General features: G+C 44.6%; 1 protein-coding gene across 7 annotated transcripts in view; it reads left to right on the plus strand.

The window, feature by feature from the left end:
- JMJD1C (jumonji domain containing 1C) overlaps positions 1 to 22,504 on the plus strand; it is a 163,533-nt gene that overhangs the window by 83,452 nt on the left and 57,577 nt on the right. The window contains exon 1 of one of the 7 annotated variants that reach the window (XM_074924455.1): positions 17,910 to 17,928. The exons of 5 other annotated variants lie outside the window; for them this stretch is intronic. The gene's annotated coding sequence lies outside the window, so the exon portion shown is untranslated. Of the gene's footprint in view, positions 1 to 17,909; positions 17,992 to 22,504 lie in introns of those variants that run through there. One more of the 7 variants, XM_074924454.1, reaches the window with a different exon arrangement.

The raw sequence follows: 22,504 nt of genomic DNA on the forward strand, positions 1-22,504 counted from the left end.
GCTTTCCAGCCACCACTGCTACAAAGTGGTGTAGGGAAGCATAGCTGTGTCCCTCCCTCTGCTTCCTGCTGTACTCCAGCTAAAAATCAGGTTATGGTCTACTTTCTGCAGCACAATACCTCTACTCCACCCTCTGAAAAGTATGTATAAATATTTTTCTCTTTCCCATCCTCACCAAGCCACTTTGGTCCTTAAAACATAATTTTTATCCCACTGTCCCAGTTCTATGTTTGGTAAAGCTAGATTGTGTGGTAGAATGCCCGCTCGAATGAAGTATGCATTTTATAGTATTCAAACTATTATAATCTGGAGTTCAGTGGGATGTGTCTGTGCATCAGAGAGAAAGTATTTTTGAAAAAGGTCTTAAGCTTTTACATGGGAGAAGTAGAGCATCAAGGCATTACCAGATCTGAGAACAGAAAGGATCAGTTTTATTTTTTTCTCTGAAATAATCATGTCTGAAAGAATGTGTACTGAAATTGTTGGAGTTGGCAGGATGGGTTAGCAAGAAGTCAGAGAAATATTTCAGTAACTTCCCGATGTTCTGCTAGATGTTTAAAGACCTAGGTAACAGGTTCTTCATGGCTATATGGCTGAATGTTAAGGTTACATGTGTGTTGCAGACTATTGGGATTTATGGTTTTCTGGCCTAATTAATTGCTATGTTCCAGTTTTGTGACTAATTCAATATATTTTATATTAATCTTTTTTCCCCTCCTAGTGCATATGTATGAATCAAAGTATGAAGTCTATCACACTTTGCATAGTACAGCTTTTCTGAGTACTGCAGCTTTGCTCAGCAGGTTGCATTTTTTTTTCTATTCATCTGTCTTAGAGGATCTGGTATCTGGTTAAAATTGAAATGAAAATAAAGTAGATGTGTTTGGAATGGAACATCTGGAGTTGCTGGATGGCTTAGATACTAAATAAATGAATTAAGGTCACCTTGACTATTTTTAATAAATGCAGACTAGGAACATTTCTGTGACAAAGAAAATAAGACAATGAGAAGCAAAAATGAAGTAGGAGTAATTTTCACTCATAGAGTCTACTTTAAAATACTGCATTTCACTTACAGAGGATCAGCTTTTTGAAGTCTGTGTCAGTGAACAAAAGTGAAGGAGTAACTGAAGTATAACAGAGTTCGGGGGGGAATGCAATGGGAGAAAAATCCTCAGTATTTTTGTGAAATAATATGTGGAATAAGGCTTGTGGAAGAGCTAATATATTTTATTGGATTGACAGATACAGGAGGAATTAAAACTGCTAAGCTTTAATAATGCAAATTCTTCTTCAGTTCTGAAATAGAAGTGTCAATCTTCATCCTTAGACCTTAGTAACTACAACACTACTACTATAACAGATATCTGGTGTCATTATAATGTTTTAATTCATTTCTGTTTGAAAGGTCATAAATAAAAAGCTCATAATGGAATGAATAGCCTTGTCCTTTTTATTGCTTTAAAGATCTAGAATTTAAACTTTACGTTCCAATTTTATATGCCTCCTATCTTCTACAAGATCAGTTTTAATTTTGATGTTATAATTACATCTGATACTCATCGTCATTACATATACATTTCTTTTCCTTTGCTCTTTTTTGCCACCCATGCTCAAGATAAGGAGCTTCCGTACCAACTTTGTATGAGTTCTTTTGCCCTTCAGCTGAAGCATGTTACTATCCTTAAAAGAAAGGTGGTACTTCTAAATATAGAAACCTAATTTAGGTTCTGCTGTGACAACTAGTGGTTCACTTCTTTTTCTTGACAATGATGAGGTATTTATTTCTGAAGTCCATTGATACATTTCTTAAGTCATCTGTTAGCTTGAAGGCAGAGAAATGGTTGCCAGTGGGGGAAGGCACAATTCTTGGTAAGCATGCTTGAGTATGAGAGATCTTCCATAGCTAGAAAATCTCTGTTCCATCTCCCTAAACTGGATATGTATTTTTTTCTATCGTTAAAACCACTGTTATAGCCACTTAATACAAAAGTATCGTTACTTTTGCTGGAATAAACTCATGAATGTATTTTTCTTTATCCCCATTTTTTTGGGATTAGTATATTGACATGGAAAGTCAGGTATAACTCAGTTACAGATTACAGCGAAACTGTTTCAGAGACTGAATGATGACTGGGGGAGAGAAATGGAACATTTCTGTGCAGATATGCCATGATTTTTTTTAATAAGGAAAAGTAGTTCTAAAAGTAGCTATGCTTCTTTCACACAAAGTTCCTGCCTTTTATATTCATTGGAAAGCATCTCCAGTTTTTGTATTAGAACAGGTTTTGGGGAAATAATAAAAAGGTTATGTTTTTTGCTTTTTATAGGCCAAGTGGCTGTATGATTCACAGCTGGGTTTTTTGAACCAGAAATGGGTCATTAATTTTATAGATTCTCCTGAAGTAATTCGATGTATGATGTTACAGGACTGTGAAATGGATGGGGGGTTGGAAGTGTCCTAGAGATTTAGTGCTTGTCCTGTTGTCTAGCTCCACTTGCGGGTCTTGGTCTGAAAGAGCTCTCTTTCAGAGAAAAATAAAAACCTGTCAGTGAGGGTTACTCCTTTGTTCCCTCAATACCTAGCTAATGTAAAGCTTTTTCTTGTTACTTTGGAGGTGGGAAAGGGAGTAAAATTCTTAAAATAATTTCATAGATATGAGAATATAAAGACCAAAGTGAGGCTTAATTTTTAAATATGTATCCGCTGCTTGCTTTATTTATATCTTGAATAAGCACAGCTTGAGGGTGTCTGAAATAGGGGTTAAAAAAACCCCCACCAAACTCTTGAGTAGTCCTAGATTTGATGCTGTTGTCTGATTTATTGATAGTTTTGTATCAGTTATGCCTGGCTTATTGGGCCAAAAAAGAATAATTTAGTTTTAAAAGTCAATTGAAATACTGCTACAAAAATTAGATCATGATTAGGAGAATTTAAAAAAAAAAAAAAAAAACAAAACCAAAAAAAACCCCACAAAAAAACAAACGAACCAACAAAATTACAGGAGCTATACTAAGTTGAAAGGAAAAATGAGAGTGTTTCTCATCCTCAAGTAGCATGTTGTATCTTGCAAATGGCAACAGCACTCAGAAGTGATACAGGCCAGGAGAGAGAGAAGAGTGTATGGGGAGAGTGTGAAGAGTGCACCGGTGATTTCTGCTTTGACTCTGTTAAGAACAGGTAGTACTTTTAGAAATAAGGTACTGCTCCTGCCAGTCAGTTGAGGGAAGGGGGTGTCCCAGAAAGTGGCATCTTCAGTGATGGAGTGAAGGTAGAGAGAGAGAGAGAAGCTTTTTCAATTTTCATTTAGTACTCAAGCATTTTGCAGAGTGAAGCTGTTTTTTTCACAGGAGTTGACTGGTTGGTTTTGTGGCCAAGGTACAAAAAAAGCAGTAAGTTGTCTTGGTAGAAACAGAAAGATTGCACGGGGTTTCTAGGTGCATTTCCAGCTTCCAATGGGTATGTGGAAGTGGTATACAGAGCTTTCTATTCTTGTTAATCCATTGCCAGCTGTTGTGCCCATTTACTCTTTCTCGGCCTTCTGGCAGTGCTTTTCCTGCCCCCTGTGCCTTCCCCTCAGTTTATGTCTTCCTTTTCCTTTAGCGCTGGGTGCCGGCAGCGGGGGACACTTCCTCTTATCATCTCCGAGGCCACGGCCCGCGCTAGTCAAGAACAGTGATTGCCAGGAAAGGAAACAGCCCCTTGCTCACAAGCATTTCTCAGTTAAACATCTGTGAACTCTTTTTTTTTTTTTTTTTCCCTGCTTCTTTTGAGACCTCTAACTGTGCCAAATTTGGATAGACTTCATGGGAATAGCCAAAGCAGACATCTTTGACACATCCAGTTTGTTATGAAGCATTGAGCTTTTAGGAGAGGTCAACAAAGGCAGCACAGGATCCTTTCCGGGGGGTTGGGAAGCAAATTTTGTTTCTTGAGGATCAGTGACTAGTGTTTGATTTGAATGTAATTTATGGACAGCGTTTGAACTTGAGTGTGAGACTGATTCCTGCTGCTAACCACAGCTGAACTAAGTGAAGGGTTGAAGTTCCTTTAGACAGAAGGTTTCAAAAGTCAAACAGCTGATAAGTAGTTGCTGTGTAACTGGCGAGTATATCAAGGGAGTTTAGTGTGTGTCCTTTTTTTAGGCAAGGACTTGAAAGAGATGAGAGTTAATAATCAAGGGAGCAGTGGAGGAAACCTGAAAAATGACAGATTTAATAAAGATGGCTAAATATAGCATGCGTGAAATCACTAATACAGTTCAAAAGTGAAGAAAAAAAAAAAGGGGGGCGTGTGGGGAGGTTTAAGATGCAACTGGCAATGAGGCTGGAACTGAAACCAGATCCAAGAATTAAGAAAAGGCTCATGTGGCTGAGGAATTGCAGATTTCTTGGTGGGACTTTTGATGTTGCTGAATGGAAAGATAAGGAAAAATGAGAAAGCTGAGAAAGATCCTGAAGGGATATGAGTGGGAGTGGGAAGAAAAGACTCCATCATTAGCCTTCATGATAGGATAAACGACAGTAAATTTTCTACCATGGTGGATTACAGATGTGCATACCATATGGGAGAAGACAGAGTAGATGGTGTGATGGTCTTAAGTGGAATGACTGTTCCTGGAGCAGAGCGCCCCGAGGAGATCACTTACGTGGCTCTGCCCCCAAGTACCTAGAAAAATTGCCTTTAGAGAAGAAGGCTAGTGCAGTGGCTGGGAAGGTGTAAGGAAAAAAGTTTTGACCAACCTATGCAACTTCCATTCAGGCTTTCACTCTCAGTAGAGGACTGTCAGGTGAACCTTTGTTTCTGTCTCGGCATATGGAGAAGTGCCTGTAGGTAGAAGACTAGTTCTAATTGAGAAGGAAAAGAGCTCCAAGGTTAAGGAAAATGATAGTCAGGTGCTGCAGCAAGGGAGAGGTTTTCACTGGATAATGGGATGTGGTTACTAAGAAACAGCTGAAATGTTGTGTATACATATGGAGAGTCTAGACAACAAAATGGAGAAATCCAAGCCTCTTGTAGAGGTCGGGGTATAAAACATCTGAGGATCAGAAGAAGCATGGTAGAATGCTCTTAAGTGGACTATATCTATTTGAAGTGCTTTGTGCTGTTAAGAAATAACTGAACTAAAGCAAAAGCTATGCAGCAGTAATTGTATGGTAGACTAGAAAAAATACTTCAGTGCAAAAAGGACCGACTGAAATCAGTTTGGCTGAAAAACCCTTTGGAGAAGGATGACAGAAGGAGAAAAAAAAATCTGTTGTTAGCCCTGGGGTTAGACTCAAACAGGGATAGGGATCTCTGTAGTGGTGTTAGATAAACACTACTTGTTATGAGATGGTTTACTTTCCCAGGTAGAGATTAGAGAAGAAATGATAGGGCCAAGGTATTCCTGGATGTGATTGCTGGCAAGTTTCTTCCTTAACCTAGTCACTGAACCAACAGGAAATCAGTGTTGCTTCAGACTTCATTTTGAAAAACAATGAGGATATTCTAGAAAATAATTTTGGATTGAGGATTCAGTTGCACTTTATGCTTAATCAGCTGCTGAAAGAGCTGGCTTCACTCTTTCTACCCCTGTCTAGCTGATCCCAGCAGTCACACAGCCAAGGCTGAGTTACATCAGCAAGGTGACTCTAGAGCAAATGAGTCAGCCGGGGTGGGGGGGAGCTTGGTGGATCAGGCTGCCGGAGGAGGTAGGGTGAGTGCTTGGGCCTGGTGGGGCCTTCAGGACCTTCCTATTCAGTTTACAGTTAATCAGATTAAGTGGAACTTAAAATTGCACCTTTAGTAATCATGCCTTGATTCGATTTCAAATACGAGGAAAAATATGGGAAAGTTGGTTTGGAATTTGGGTTTTGAATCTTAGTGGAAATTTAAGTAAGCAAAGCTGATCACAGGTATAAGGAGCCTGAGGACTCAATTTCTTGAAGTCACAAATATGTAAAATTTGTCCAGAAGCTGAATCTGAATTAAGGATGAGTCCTCCTGGTCTGCAGACCAAAATGGATGAATAACCAGCCTGAAAATACATAGCAAGACTAATGCAGGAATCCTGTGAGCAGTGGGGGGAAAAAAGCAGACTTAATTCTGAGTTCTTTGTTTCTAAAAGTTGAACTTGATCTTGCAAATGATGTGAAAACAAAGAAGCAGTATGGTATGTATGGTGAGAAAGGTAGAGAAGAACAGTAATACACAACTACAACATTAAATGTTTTTGGCTTAATTTTCAGTAAGGATGATGATAGCTACAGAGGAAAAGGCAAGATGTATAATAAGAGAATGGAAATTACTACAACCAGAAGGAACTTAAGGATCGTAAAATACTCAGACCAAGAGAAATTTCCATTTCAGAATTAGGAAAGAATTAGTGCTGATTGTAACTATTTTAGCTAATCTTTCCTTCAGGGTGGTACCAATGATTGGAGAAAGCAGTGCCAACATAAAGAGGGGGAAAGGAAGAATTATTCACGCAATTAAAGGACTGTCAGTCTCTCCTCACAACATGTAAAGCTTTGGAAGGCATGGCGGGGGGGCGAGGAAATCAAGGACTTGGGAGATTAAAGAAAGTGAAGTAAAATATACCTACTTCAAAGAGTGAATTTTAGGGACCCAATACCTGTCTTTCAGAAGCATTAATTTTCTAGACAAGGAAGGCCAGCCTGTGGCCTTCAGGTCAGGCGTAATCTGTCAGAACCTTTCCCAAGGTCTGCAGGTAAATCTTCCTGTCCAGCTCCATTGATGGGAATCCACAGGCTGGGATTAGTGCGGGCGAGGGAAGCTGGTACCTCACAGCTCTTGAGTGTCAGAATATTGCTGCCACGGAGCAAGGCCTTGAGATTCTTCCTTTGGCATTGTGGCCCCTAAAGGACCAACAGTTTGAAGTAGGTGATGTTGGTCAGAGAAGCTGGGTAGAGGCAGATTGCATAATAAAAGCAGACTTAGTATAGCATTAGTTTGGGCATGTTTTCTTAAGTTTCTGAGTTGTATTTGGGAGAGTTAAGTGACCCTGCATCGTAAAACTGAAGAAGACCTTGAGATCATCTAATCTAAATTAAGGCTGCTAAAACTTGTTTTATCTGCTGTAGAAATTAAGAAATTATTCCTTGCAGCATCCTGTTTTCATAGCTGGAGACACACCCTGGTGTTTTCCCCTCCCAGTCTCTTCAGTCTGTATTCATCCATGCTACCTTCCAAAACTGTGCTCATTTTATTGCTCTCTCTTGAGCACATACCTGTCTTGAAGAACAATATCCAAAACTCTGCTTGCTGTGTAGTACTCCAACTGAGGCTTTATGAATGCGGAGTATAGGTTGTACTAACATTCATATATCCCAGTATTGTGTTTGCAATTTTATGGCATCATAGCAGTTCATAAATTGAAGCTAACTTCTCTCTTTTCCTGTAGAATTTCTCCTTAAGCCAGTTCACCCTTTGGTATTTCTGTTGTTGACTTCTCCTGCCTACGTGCAGTGTTTTGCACATCATCTTCTTTTCTGAGACCACTTATCCATTTTGTCTTTTTTGTCCTCCAAGATAATTTGCAGTCCCACCAAGCTGGTTGTTTGTCAATTTAATAAATGTAGTCTCTGTTCTATCATCTGGGCCACTAATGAAAATAGTGAGTAAGAGCAGACCCAGTGTAGGTGACTTTGGGAACTGCATTCTAGATACATATTTTGACAATGATGATTTCTGCATGTTTGGGGTGGGGGTGGGGTGTTAATTTTGTTTATTTCTTCTTTTTGCTGGATATGCATCCATGTTAGTTTTGTTTGGGTCTAACCTGTTTAGCTTGTGTATGTGAATATCCTAGGAGGCAGTGTCAAAAACCTTATTTAAGTCAGGATATAGATCTGCTATTCTATTTGTAAAGGAAATTTGCTTTGACATACTGTATTATTTTCAAATTCATGCTGGCTTTTACTCATCACCTTGTTTTCTTTTAAGTGCTTACAAATAGACTGGTTATATCTGATGTGTGTTTCCTCCCCTTCCCCTTAATCATGGGCTATTCTTGTCATCAGCACCCTGAAAAGCTACATCATGGACCCACTTGAACAAAAAAGGCTGGTTGGCTTTGTTCTGAGGCAAGAAAATGCAATTAATATCATTCATCTAGACTTTTGTAATGCATCCCACAGTATGTCAAGTGACGAATAGTCAGAGCAACACAGGGATTAGTAGTGTGAACAGTAAATTAGATAGGAACTGGCTTATAAGATAGTAGCTATGTGGTGTTGAAATAGGTGGAGCAGTGTAGTGGTGAAATAGGTCTGGCTACCAATAGTTCACATGTCTGGGGAATGACTTGCTTAGTGTTCTCACTGAAATGTTTGGACTAATTGAATAAATTTGATTAAATCTGTAGATGGTGTAGATTAGGAGGAGACCTTAACACAGGGGATAAGTTTTTTTTCATGCAACTGAAATTGAATGATCTTGGGAGATGAAGTAATAGAAATGGAACAAAATAACTGCATAAAATACAAAGTGGTGGATTTAGGAGCAGATGGCACATGTAGATGAGAGCTTATCCAGCGGAAGCACTGGCGTGGAGAAGGTTCAGGCCTTCTGGGCAGTCAGAGGAGGACTGTGAACCTGCTGTGTGACGTCGAGATGATCGCAGTTGTGACTCCGAGATGTGCGAGACGTGTCTTCCTGAAATACAGGCATGCTAGTGTCCCTACACGCCTGCCCCTGAGAGTGCTTTTAAACTTACATACATAATTTTGGTCAGCCATGCTGGAGAAAGATAAATTCAGATTGAACAGGCTACAGGGGAAGGACGATGAGGATAACCAGAGTGTAGAAGTACAATCTAACATGAGAGACTTAAGTGGGAGTAGTTAATGTAGGCTGGTAATGTTGTCATGTACTATGCTAGTATGGGAGGAATGAGGGAATGTAATTAGTGCTATAAATAGATCTTGGAGGTAAATACAGTCTGGTATACTATACAAACGGATCCAGAAGATCCTGAATTCGTAATACAGGTCTGAGCCACAAATCTGAAAAAAAGCAGAGGAGTACATTGTTTTTTTTCTAATATACCAGTACATTTGAACTTGGAAAAGAAGAGCATTTCACATTTAGTGGGAAACTTCTAAGTGAGACACATTTGTGTGACCTTTCAGAGACCCTAGAGAAAGGAGATGAACAAGATCTGGATCATTTCGATTTTATCTTTAAACTCACAGCTGTCACAGTTTGAAGATGAGTGAATTTATAAAAAGCGGAAAACTTGTTATCTCCGAGAGAGATACTTTCAACACCATCTGTCCTGTGTTTTCCTGAAAGGAAAAAAAAAACCAACAAGTTTTTGTCCGTCAAGGTTGCTACTGGACAAGCGTGTAGGAGGGCACATGCAAGAATCTAAAAATAACACTGGGGGAGGGAATCCATTATGATATCTAGGTTATTTTCTAATTTGTTTACTAGATAGACTGATGGTGCTTCAACATTATTTCAGCATTATCCTGATGCTGGGATATATTGACTAAAACCCCGTCTGTTCCATCAGACTTTTTATTATCAAGTGTAAACTTTTAACCTCAACGTCTTAGTGGTTTATGCCTCTAAGGTTTTTCTCTTTGAGAAGTTCTCCCAAAGCTTTTATACTATAGAGTCAGAAATCAAACCAGTGTATTAGCAACTGTATCTCAGTGTAGGAAGTCTGACAGAGTCGCAGTATGATTATAAAGCAATCATAGCAGGAAAAAATGCTGTTTAAGAAGGTTAAAAATATTTCTGTATGTAGTTTGAAACTAGATTGTATCTCTGCTTACATGACACATAAAGGTGAACTGAACAGTTTGATATTTTTATTTGAGGAGTCTATAGTAGCATGCTGTCTCAGTAAGATGGAGCTTTTTACAAAGATAAAACACAACACATTGATGTTGCTTAATACTTAAGTCTTAGTGTTTGGAATTACAAAAATACTACTGTTAAGATAAGATACTCCTATGCTTAAAGTGTACATGTTTAAGATATAAAAAGGAAGTATTGCAGACGTCCAAGTACAACCTTACTCCCAGCAAGCTGGGTCTAAGAGAGCACAGAGACACTGAATCCAAAACTAAAAATCCTCTCCCACCACAAATGTCATTGCCCTGTTAAGGCAGTCCAGAGATAGCCAGATAGAAAGCCTGTGGAACCAGCATATGGAGTTCCTGATTTTTTTTTTTGAAGACTGTGAAAGTAGAGAAGGAGGAAGGAATAGAAGTTGTATCCTTTTAACTATTAACCAAAAAAACCCCAACCCATTCTGAATATACTGCAAATTGAATGTGCTTACACCACACCTCTTATGCTGCCTGACAAACGGTGAAATAGAGTGCTGTCGATAGAAGGGAGTAAATGTAAAGACTGGGGGAATGGCCTTGAGGAAATGGAAATGGTCTTCTCAGAAATGGAATCCAAATTTATGTATGAAAACTTCATTCATATGATAATCTGAACCAGGTATTTCCTCCTTTCAGCTTCTACAGGATGTGTGCTCTCTGTTCTTGATACTTTTTGCAAGATTTTTGTACTTCACCTTTTGTATGTTTTTGAAGCTTTTGTTATTTCAGATAGCTCCAAACAGGGGCTCCTATTTAACATCTTTTTCTCCTGATCCCAGCTCTGTTTCAAGAGCCAATTCCACTCCCCATAGAGACTTTCTACTTAACTGAGTTGTTACAGCCTACTCAAGTGACCGTTTTATAGCATGATGTCAAGAATATGTTGCATGTCCTGGGTGTGGTGTCAGGCATATGGGGAGCATTTGATATTACAAGAGTTGCTTGGATACTGTCATAGGGCTGTGGGAATGGAAAATACCGGCATGGGTGCATTCTCACCACTGCCGTAACGGAGGAAGTGATGCCTGGAGTGAGGCTCCCTCAGAACCGCACCCCGTTTTGCCTCTGATGGAGCCAGTGGCTTGTTTCCAGGAGGCAGCCCTGGCCCGAAGGGCCTGCTGGCAGCCTTGAGCAATCAGGGAGCCCAAACTGCAGTGAGAAGCTGAGCTTTTTGTGGTGAGGATGCACCCGAGTTGTTTTGGAGAAGGTCAGATAGAAAAATGCAAAACAAAATACAGTCCATTTAAGAGACAGTAAAACTGCCTAAGCTGATGAATAAAATGCCTTAGACAAAGGAAAGAGAGAGGGAATGGCAGGGCAGAAAAACTGAAAAAGCAGCAGAATTGGGAAAAAAAATAGTGATCAAAGTTATCAAGGATGTAGGAGGTGAGATGGAAAAAGGTGAGGCTGGTACTTAAGCTCTGAGGAATAAAACCAGAAAGGGACCTTATGAAAACTACATCTGGGTGACTCTCAGGAAGTGAGATGTGCTTCAGAGAGGCAGTTGGGAATGGACTATGAGAGGGGCAGGAAATAGTAGGAGGGTGAAAGGTGGAGTCCTGTTCTGTAATGGACTTCAGTTAGTGGGAAGCATGAGAGGGAGGCAGTGCCGGATGCTGAATCAGAAGAGCAGCAATTCAGTGGATGTAAGAAGCTCAAAGCTGATGTTCTCAATCAGGTTGTTTTTCTGGAGGTGAGGCTGGAAGGAGGCTGGGTAAATGAATGCTAGATCCAGTAAGCTTGGATGGAAAAGGATGCAAGAACGTTGTGAGTGTTGGTGATAGGGTTGGAAGAAGAGAATAAAGCCAAGAAATGAGTTGGAGGGAGTTTGGCATTATTGTGAGGGAAGCAAGAAGGCTGAAGAAGCGTGAATACTGAAAAATATGGATGGCACCCAAGTTAAAAAGGGTTGGATGAGTATTGCAGAAGGAGTGTGGGTAAGAACATTATGATCTTGAAGCTGTTGTGCTTGCTTTGTGGAAGACAGAATCCTGTCCCAAGGTTAATGACTGTTGTGGCACGTTACCATGACACTTGGAAACACCTGTGAAAGTCCAGGATTTCATTGTGCAATGAGTTGTAGAACCGACATGGAATGAAAATGGTTTCTTTCTCCACAGTTAAAATTTGAGAGTAAGTCAAGGGCAGATGACACACAGAGACAGACAGATGGGAAATAGGAGGCATTGCTTATGAGGAAAGATGAGGCTTCCATAATGAGGTGGCCAAGCCATTGTCAAGGTTTCAGAGGTCAGTACAGTAGAGCAGAGTTTTAAGGAGAAAATGGAAAGATGTCAGTGAATCAGCTTTGCAAGTGTTGCCAGTAACCTGTTCCTGAAATTGATAAATTAAGCAGTAGTAAGATGGGGAGATACTGCTTCTGAAAATGCAGTTTGATGTGCTGGGACAGCTGGGGGAAGGAGTGCAGAGAGTGGATGTTGTGGGCTGGAGATGTTTGTGACAGCATTTTGCGTGGATCTGAGCACATACGAACTTATTAAGGCTGGAGGAAAGGAGGCTTCAGTAATTCAAATGCAGGGTGAATGTAGGCTGGTGCTCTGAACTATGGGGATGGGTAGAAAAGCATGTGTTTTATAAGCTTTGTAAGAAAGATCTGCAGGAGTTTCATGTAACCTGGACCCAGAAGTGAGAGAGAGAAGGGCACGCTTAAAGATGACATTGATGTTACTGGATTCGAGCGAGTGGCAGGGTCACAGCGTTTTTGCTCAGCTAACGAAGCGAGAGGGCATAGGAGAACACAAGTCTGTTATACTGATGCTGGGCTTGAAATGACAGACATCCACAAAGCAATACCTGAGAGAAGACTGCTCAATATTTTGTCTTTGGACATAAATCTGGAGTTAAACCACTCTTCTGTAGGTTCCAAGTATATGGATTTGTATCTGTAAATGGCATACTGCAGAGGCTACATAGAGAGAAAAATGTCAGCAACAGGCTGCTAGTAGAAACTGAATTAGAGGAAGGTGTAGAATGGGCTAAGAAGAAAAGAAACTAGGGGCAGCAAGTGTAAAAGATACTACTTAGGTAGCTTAGACCTGAAAATGAGTTGAATTTGTACAAAGGGTTGGGGGTTTGTAACAGGAAAAATGAAAGCAATTTAGTCTGAAATTATTTGTCAACAGTCAAAAATTGTAGTTTCTGAAGTTTGCAGATCATTTAAACACTGGCAGCAAACAAGAAAATTTGTGCAATGTTATTGCCTAAAATTATTTTCTTTTTTTTTTAATGTCATGCTTCTGGGTTTTTTTCAGGATTACTGGTCTCCTGTTGCAGCAGGGACACTGATTCAGCCACAGAAGTAGTGCAAGTTTACTAACAGAGCTTATTTCTAGAGCTGTGATTACCGTACTGGTATGATGAAGTAGATGGGGATGAAGTAACAAGGAAAATTGCAGAGTCATGTTGATGCATGCAGCCTTAAACCACATGGTGCTTGCCCAGGGAAGGACAGAAGGGATTTTAAAAGTTGACGGAGAATATTGCTAAGATAGAAACCATATTTTAAATTGGATTATATACTGTAAAATCAGCGCTGATACATGAATGTATTAATTGTATTGTTGCTTGTATTCCTCCACATACACTGTTGGCCTCAGCTTCTCAATTTTGAAACATTACTAAAGATAGCTTGAAGTTTTTGCATGTCTGGATGTCTCCAAGTGAGACTTTTCCCACCTCCATAACCAAAAAGGAGTTTAAATGAAGAATTTGTCAAATGAACTGGCACCTAGATGCCAGTTATTCTATTTCACATGTGGCAGCCTTAGTAGTAATGATTGTTTCACACACAAGTCCTCCTTTGGACTTTGGCTTTTGCACTTGAGTACACTGTTTGAACCCAGTCGGTTTGCACAAATACATAATCAGAAAGTTAATTTCTCCACTAACGTGAGACTGACTGTAGCTCTGCTCTGACCCTGTATTGTTTCTGCAGGAGTATTGCTGTGAAACAGTTCTGCTTGCTAAGCAAATGTAGGGCAGCACACACAGGAAGAAGATAAGTAGAAGAACGCTAATTTAAATGGTGAAGACAGATTTAAATAGCCTTCATTTGTTTTAAAGTTTAAATATTTACTCATTTGCAATATTCACATGTGCTCTTTCCTTGCCGGCAGCATTGCACCCATGGATTTCTCGGGTGAGGTGCGGGGAAGGAGCGTGGTTTGCAGTTAACGGGGCTATTCTCGTCGAGAAATGGAGAGGAGGGTCACAGCAGAACTCCCACTCCGGCTGTGCCTTAGCTTCCCCCTATCCTGGCGGCCCTTCTGGCAGCGCCGTGCCAGGAGCCTCCCGGCATGGCAGTGACTCATGGCCCGGGCGCTGGCCACCAGCCAGCCCGCAAGTGCGAGGCCTGCAGCCGGCCTCGGCCCCGGCCGCCTGGCAAACGCCCCCAGCTCGGGGCGTTCAAGTGAAAAACCCACCGCTGTTTTCAAGGGGAAAAGGGAAAGAAAAAAAGAGCAGCACTCGCAGAACCATGCTAGCACAATTCGGCAGGCCTTCCGCCTCAAAGCAAACAAAAACCCAACTGAAAACCTCCAGCGGAGGAAGGCAAAGCTATATGCCACCTGGAATTTCTTGTGCAGTCTCTAAAAATACAAAACCGGCAGTATTGCCATCCTCGTGTGTGGGGCCTGGGCCTGGGCCGGGGCCGTGCTGCTGCGGCACACTGGTGGAACACCTTGCCCTAGTTGAAGTTACGACTCTGATTTTTAGGAAGGGAATATTTTCGTTTTTCCATCGATTTTCATGATTATCTGTAGTTCTAGCGATTATCTGCAAAATAGGGCACACTGTGTTACCAGTAATACATGTATCCTGTGGCAGCGAGCCAAGACAGTAATTGAAGGTCAGGGATTGTTTGCCGAGTGCAGTTCAGTGTGCTGCCTGATTCCATAGGGGACTGGCAGTGCCAAAGAACAAAGGCAGCTCTGTTCTGCGAGCTCATAGTATGGCTTGTTTGACAGAGTTCAGGCCTGATTGTGAGACGAAGCAAACAGTAGTTGGAAACAGCGCTAAAATAATGTGACTATTAAATAAGCCACTCTAAAGTGTAGCATTTTGCAAATGTCGTAACCACGCTTCCATAGGAATATTTTCTATAGGCTTTGGAACTCTTAGGACGCTCATTTTTAAATTTCTTGTTTAAAAATCAGTGTTAGTGCCTTTACATGGCAAACCTGTGCTGTTAAGAATATATATATATATGGGGGTACATTTAGTAAGCTGTAATGATGTAAATATTTTAGGTTGCTGTAGCATACTTAATATTAGGAATTGCACCAGTAGCCACTTAATTTTATTTTTCTTTAATACTCTCAAAAGTTATTTTCCCACTAAGTGGATTTTTACTGAGATCACCTTTAAGTGAAACCCTTGGAAATAGAGTTGCTGGGTTAGTATTGCACATGTAGCTGGGGCCACTTGAGAATTTTTAGCAAAATCCTGCTGTGGTAATGAATAGGTGGCGCTGAGCTGGGTATTAATACTCTTTGTTACTAAGTTGCATTCTATTAATAAAGCTTTGCCCAAACAGGCAAACTTGCCTGTCCTTCAGACAGTCTTGTGATTTGTATTTTAACAGTGTCTGTCTTGGATGTTATTGAGGATTGCCTGCTTTGACAATTGCACTGCATACCACACAGCTATTGCAGCACCATTAGTTTAATAGTCACATGAAGTATGTTGTGCTCTGTAGTAAGCATCATTCATTTGTTTGTCCTTCCGGAAAGAACTCTTAGTTTTTGGACTCTACTTGAGAGAAATGGTAAAGCAACCCTCTGAAACCATATGAGAGAGGTATGAATTTGGTGGTAGTAGTAGTATGTCTCTGGGATGTTCAGAACTTCTTGGAGGTAATGTAAAATGCTCTTTAGAAGTTAAATAGAAGATCATACAAGTACACAAATTTAAAAAAAAAACCCCAAACCTGTTTCTTGACTACTTGGCAGAGTCTGAGCTCAGGATATTTCCTTGTGTCAGCTATTATTGATAGGTCAAGTTTTATTTTTCAGAGGTGGTGGAGGCCTCCAAAGAACCCAGTCTGAAAGGCACCCCTGCTCACTGGACAAGCTGCCCTGTTACTGTTTGGTGGCAGAGAATGGTCACACTTCTGCACCACAGGGGTAAAGGTGTGCAAACTGTGGCCCCAAACATGGAATAAAGATGCATTTTAGGCTCTGCTATTGCATGACCTGTCTCCATACCGGTGAAAGTGGCTGAGCCATTATTCCCCCTACCCCAGGGAAGGTGGAGTGGAGAAGAGGGAACGGGTAAGAAATCAGGTCAAAATGGTGTCATTAAAATTCTGGGGGTTTAAAACATTTTTCTCCCTGGAGATGAGGAAGCGCAGCCCACCGCAGCCTGGCTGGGGCATGTTTTGGGGGAGCAGAGGGGGTCAGTGAGCCCCACACTATGCTGGCGGTAGAAGGCGGCCTTTCTCTGGCTACCCCTGCGGGCGAGCGGATCTGGTGACGGCTGTGTGCAGTGTGCGGGAGGCGAGGGGAGCAACTGTCCGGCCTGGGTGGTCAGGAATAGATGGAGACTGCTCCGGCCCTGCAGCCTTGCAGCCATATAAGGCTGCTCAGCCGCCTCGGGCTGGCGAGGCTGGAAGACCACTTAGAAGGGGAAATCAATACAACAAACTGCCTCTGCTGGTGTCCCTTCAAAGCAAGACCCAGTTTTGCAGCTAGGTGGTTTGAGTGGAGGCTGGGTAGTGTCCAAAACCCCTGTACAGGGACTGTGGTTCCTGCCCTGCCTGTGTGCATGCAGTGTCACCGGCTGTTGTGGAAGAAATCCAGTGCCTGGAGAAGAGTCCATGGTGGGTAGAGAGCCCTCCAGTTCAACTTCAGTTTTTAAATGTACTTAAGTAGATATTATTTCAGAGCTCAGTATTTTATAGCATTCCAGTACACCTTTAAGCTTACATCATTTGGAATAATTCAAGATGAGAACAGAGAGGTAGTCATGCAGTGATTTCCCATTATTCTCATACTTTCTTGGCAAACCACCCGCTTTATATTTCTTCCATGAAGTAAAAAATGTACAGCTGTTTATGTTTAAAGGGTTTGGAGGAAATAAATGCCTGTATCGTAACCTCCCTTGTGATTTTAGCTTTTTTTTTTTCTTCTATCCATGCTTGTGCATGTGAGCTAAACTCAAGGAATGCATTACAGGCTTTATTGCTAAATTTGTTTGGAAACCATTTTCTCATTAGATAGTGCACCGTGCACTTTTTCCCCCCCAGGATTACTCAGGTGGATTGCTGTTTTTATGTAAACTGCAGCCAACTAGTTGGTTAGTGGAATTTACTTCTGTTCAGCACTAGGCAGACACATTTTATGGGGTGTTTTTGCTATCAAGGAGCAGATCGGTTATACGCTGAAAATTAGATGTTTGTCAACGTTTTGCGTGTGTTTGCGGGCTGTCCCTGGGTGCTGATGAGGCTGTTGGGGGGGTCCTGCGGCCTCACCACCCCTCCCGGGCCTCGCGCTGCCTCTGCCGGCCCCGGCTCCTGCCCTCGCCGCCCGCTGCTCCGGCGGCTTCTGGGCCGGAGTCAGGCTCTGAGCTCATGCCTGACCCGCCCTTCCTTCTCCTTGCCGTTTTTCTTTTTTCGGGGGTGGTGGTGGTGCAGATGGTCAGCACTGCAGCCCACCCGCGGGAGGGGCAGACCCGCCGCCGGGGCGGCTCTCGGGGGCCGAAGGCCTCCGGCCCGGAACCGCCTGTCGGGTTTAGCGGGGTCCCGGCCGGCGGGAGGCTCTCGGCCGCCGGGAGCCCCGTCCCCGCCGCGGGGCCGCCGCCACACGTGGCCCGCGGCTCCGCCCCCGCGGGACGTGGCCGCCGCCCCGGCCCGGCCCGGCCCGCCGCCCCGCGCGCCCTTATGTAAGCGGCGGCGGCGCCGTGACCCAGCCGCGGGGGCGCGCCGGGCCCCGCTCCGCGCTAGCCCGCGCCGGGCCCACAAAGGGCGGGCGGCGAGCCCGCCTCCGCCCCCTCCCCCCGCCGCCCCGTCCCCGCCCCGGCGCGGCCGCCCGGCCCGACCCGGAAGCGGCGAGAACCATTTTCCTTGTGAGTTCAAAGGCGAGGCGGGTGCGGAGGTCCCGCGGGCCGGGCCGCGGGGCGCCGAGCGAGGTGCGTACCGGCGGGCGAGGGGGTCGGCTGGGGCCCGAGGGGGGAGAATCCGCCGCCATGAGTTGGGGGGGGGCGGATCAGCGGGACGCCCCCTTCCCCCCCGCGGACATTTTAACTTTGTGCGGGGCGCCCGCGCCCCTTTGTTTGCCCTCCCAGGCCGCGGGGCGGAGCGGGGCGCGCCCCCAGCCCCCCCATCGCCCCCCGCCCGCCCCCGCGGTGTGCGGGGCGGCGCATGTGACGGGCGGGCTTCCGCGGGCGCGGAGGCGGGCGAGGCGCGACACGCGGCCGGTGGCGGCTTTGTGCGCGGTCCGGCGGCGGCTGAAGGCGGGCCGGAGGCACCGTGAGTACCGGACACCCCCCTGCCCCGGGGCAGCCGCGCAGGGGCCGGCCTGCGCCCTTCGGCAAAACGGAGTTGAAGAAATCAGGTTTTTTTTCTTTTTTTTTTTTCTTTTTTTTTTTTTTTTCCCTGCGTGCGTGTTTTGTTAGCGAGGCGCAATTTCTGCCCGTAACGGCGGCTGCTGAACTCGAGGGGCTCGTTAGCGGCGTTACGAGCCAGCCGCGGTAATCGCGGTGAGCCCTGCGGCCCCCCCGCCGCGGCGGGGCCCGGCTGGCGGCGCCCGGTGAGTGCGGGGCGCTGGGCCCCGGCGGCTGCCGCCCCCCTGCCGGGCTCTGCCCGCCGGTCCGGCCGCCCCGCCGGGGAAGGGCCGCGGAGCTCCGCCCGCGGCGGCGCTGGCCGGGAACGGGCTCTGCCCTGGGGAGTGCGGGCGAAGTAGCCTGCAAAGGAGGAAACTCCGTGCTCGGTTTTTATGTCAGATCTGCTGTATTTATCTTCCGCTCTTTTCCACTCGGTAATTCTGCCTTTGAGTACAAACCATGGCAACAAACAGGCGCTGGAAGAGAGCTACGGCTATTTTGAATGATTAAGTGTCATAATGAAAAGGTGCCAGTGTTCGCGCTATTGCAGACAGAGCAGCGAGGCTGAAGAACAATATGTGGAAAAGTTTGCTGAATAGCCTGTGTAAATTAAGTTTACGCGTTCTTTTCAGTTTTTGTGCTTTAAAGAGGAAGACTAAAAAGCCTTACAGGCTTCAGTTGAAGAATAGCTTTCTTGCAGTGAATTTTTAGCTTTTTATAAGTCTTTTTATGGTACAAATTCCTCTGGGGAGTGGTTGGTTTGGGGTTTGTTTTAATACAAGGGGCAAAGAGGCAAGTGTGCTTTGGCGGAGTGGGGCAGGCCGGCGGCGCGGGGCTGAGCCCCGGCCCGGCAGCGAGGCCGCGGTCCGTGCGGGCTGGGCCGGGCGGCAGCTGCCGGCTGCGCTGTAACCCGAGCGGCTGCTGCAGTGAGCTGCGGGGTGGCGGGCCTGGCAGCGCCCGGCCTGCCGCAGCCACCGGCGGCCCTGGCCAGAGCCCCGTGGTGGGGGCGGCTTAACCACGGCTCCAGCTGCTTAATTGCATTAGGCGGAGAGAAAAAACGCGCTGTGTGCTCGCTCGGTGCCGCTTCCTCCTCGGGAAAGCGAGGCCTGTTGGTTGCCATGGGGGTTTAGAAATGAGAAATAAATAGATGAGTTGTGTTACTGGGCGTTAGAGAAAGCAGTCCGTGAGTAATCCGCTGCGTTCGCGAGTATTTAGTGAATGCCGTCGAATAGTTTTGAGATTGTTTGCTGTAAAGTGATGGTACTGAATATTTTCTAAAACCGTAGATTGCCAGGAGGTCCGTACCCAGCTTTTCTTCTCGGTCTCAGAGCTGGGCCAGACGTCTCCCGTGGGCAGGTTATTTCTTGCATGAGCTGTGGTAAAATCATGGAGAGGTTATGGGGCAGGGAGAGAGTAAGAAATATGGTTTATTCGGTATCGGGGACCTTGGTAGCGAAGTAGCCAAAGTGTGTGCTCATAGAGCTCCCGTTGGCCAAGCAGGGAAATTTGGTGGAAAGGAAAGTGGGATTTTTTTCAAGCAGCAGCTTAAAAGAGTGCTGACGTCAGATGTCACTTAAAATTGAGTGCTGGAGTCCTTTGCTTAATTGTGGTCTTTGGGGAGTTGGGTTAATGTAGATAGTAAATGGAAGCTTTATGCGAGTTTGAAAAGGAGATTTTTGTTTAAAGAGGTTCAATTTTTCCTGGTTTCAGGCAGCATGCTTGATTTTCCCTAGAGTTGTCCTCCACTTTGAGAATGGAAAGAGGGAGCGTCTTCCTCTGAAAGCCTGCAAGGAGCTTGTTGGACCTTCTTGTATCTATTTTCATGTCATTACATGCCTCACATGCTTGCCTCTAGTAGCTGACTCTTGCCTGTTCTGCTCTTAGTCTGTTTTTCTTTGTGCATATGCAATGTGTGGTGTGAAGTTCAGTCATGTCTTCCATCTTAAGATATTTCAAATCCCTAACCTATCCCAGTTTGGATATCTCCTTGGTGGCCTGCCTATCTCCTGAAGCTGATGGAGTCTGGACTTTGCTTCCCCAAGAAGGCCTCCTTTTATTAAAGGGTGGGGTTTTGTTGTTGTTTGATAGTGGGAATGTTTTCTAATAGTGTCTGAAAAATCTCAAATCGTGTGCAGCTGAGCAGCCATCCGCATATGAGGAGGTGTGTGGCATGGTGTAGTTTTGCTTTATTTACATATTTTTCCTCAGTGCTTGTGGGATAGCCTGCATCCTCCACATGCATATTTTGGGGGCGTTGGCCTGTCTAGAGGCTTAGATCTATGAAAGCAAGTGAGAAGGCATTACGTTTCTCTTCTCAGAATAATCACGCTCACAGATCTATATTTGGAACTAGTTCTTTTAATACCAGCAGTAAGATAAACTGGTGGCTCACACGTACCTTGATCTGTAGTGTTGTCTGAATCCCAGATGATAACTGCAAGCCACATTCCGCAGTCTGTCATTTCGGCTAATGATGTGGTATGTCCTGTTGTTTGTAGTCGGAAACGTGTTTCTTGACCTGAATAATAGCACAGAAAGTTAGAAGGGAGCCAGCGTGGAAAAAGTGGAATAGTGTATGGGAAGATGTAGGGGTGAATTAAGAACTGAAAGACTGCAGCGTTGACTTTTCTAAAGAAAAGTTCATCCACTTGTGAGTTTATACACTCAACGCTTTGCAATTCCATGATGTGAACTCCACCCTCTCTTAACTCGAACCATTAGCAGTGCCAGATCCATTATAGAAGAGTGATGCAAGAGCAAAGGCCCTTTCTTAACTATTAGAGGTTAAATAATTATTTACTATTCAGACTCAGTAATTAGCATATTATCGTATTCTCCTGCCCCCCCCCAGCCCTTTCATCTAGTTACCCTGTTGTTGAGATGGCTGACTGGCTGATAGGAGGTTTTTTCACTTGCTCGTGTGAGAAAGGGTAACAGCTGTAGTGAAACCTTAAATAAAAATGGAAACAAGAATGCAGTGTGTTAAATCTGAGCATTTGTAGAGTTGGATATATTTATTAGCAAGGATTATGTATCTCCAATGAAGTATTCTCTCATTCCTCTAGTAAGTGCCAAAGCTGCAGCTCCAGAGAGGCTTGGGTTATATTTAGCCTAATCGCAAGGCAACACCTTTGTAAAGTAGGTAATGAAGTCTGATAAAACCTTGAGTGCGTCTCTGAGGAGCTGCCTGCAGACTGGCTGAGGGCGGGTCACTGACTCTGCTGCTGCCCTGCTTAGGTGGCTTTTGTCAAGTTACAGGACTGCTCTGTGCCTCCTTGTGCCTCCGTTTCCCCCTCTCAACAGGCGGCACTGATCCTGCCCTCCCCTTGTCAGGACATGGTGTCTGTTGCTGTGGGGTGTTGCGTGTGAGCTAGTGATGTCCTGTTGCAGTAGCAGCATCTCAGAGAGATGCTGGTGTAGCGTTCACACAACGCTTCATGGGCTTTGACCTACCCTTGTTTCTCCTCTTTGTCTTTCTCCTGCGTTTTAAATTTAGACTTACTCTCAGAGGGCTTTTTTCTTTTCCTGTTTTCCCTAATTTTTTTTTTCTGTCCTGTACTTTCCTCTATATTTTTTTTTCTGTCCCTCTATGTTTTTTTTCCCCTTGTATCCTGCATGTTCTTGCTGCAGGTCGTTTCTTTTGTTCACCCATGCCTTCCTCCTGCTGTTCCAGTCTGTCTTCAGAGCGGCATTTTCCCTCCCCTCCATCCGCTGGGATTTCCTTTTCACCTGACTCATCCCCTCCTGTACATCCCTGCTCAGTCACGCTCTCCTCGCGCTTCTGTTCCAGGAAACCCAGCCAGGAGGGAAGGGGACTGCCTGCTCGTCCCCTCCTGGGGAGACCCACCGAAGTCACGGCTCCCTCCCCGCTGGCCCGCTGCCTCCCGCCGTGCCAGGACGGGGCAGGGCGCTTTGGGCAGAGCCTCTATGGAGGAGCCCGTTATTCTCCGTGCCTGGCTCTTGCAGCGGGGCCGGGAGGTTTCCTGCTTCCTCCCACGTGCTGGGGAAGCGGAGAGGGGCCATCGGCTTCGTGGGAGGAGGCAGGAAACCTCCCGGCCCCGCTGCCAGAGCCCCGGGACCGGGCGCTGTCGCCTCCGAG

This window comes from Athene noctua, chromosome 21 (assembly GCF_965140245.1).
Source record: "Athene noctua chromosome 21, bAthNoc1.hap1.1, whole genome shotgun sequence".
Lineage (NCBI taxonomy): Eukaryota > Metazoa > Chordata > Aves > Strigiformes > Strigidae > Athene > Athene noctua.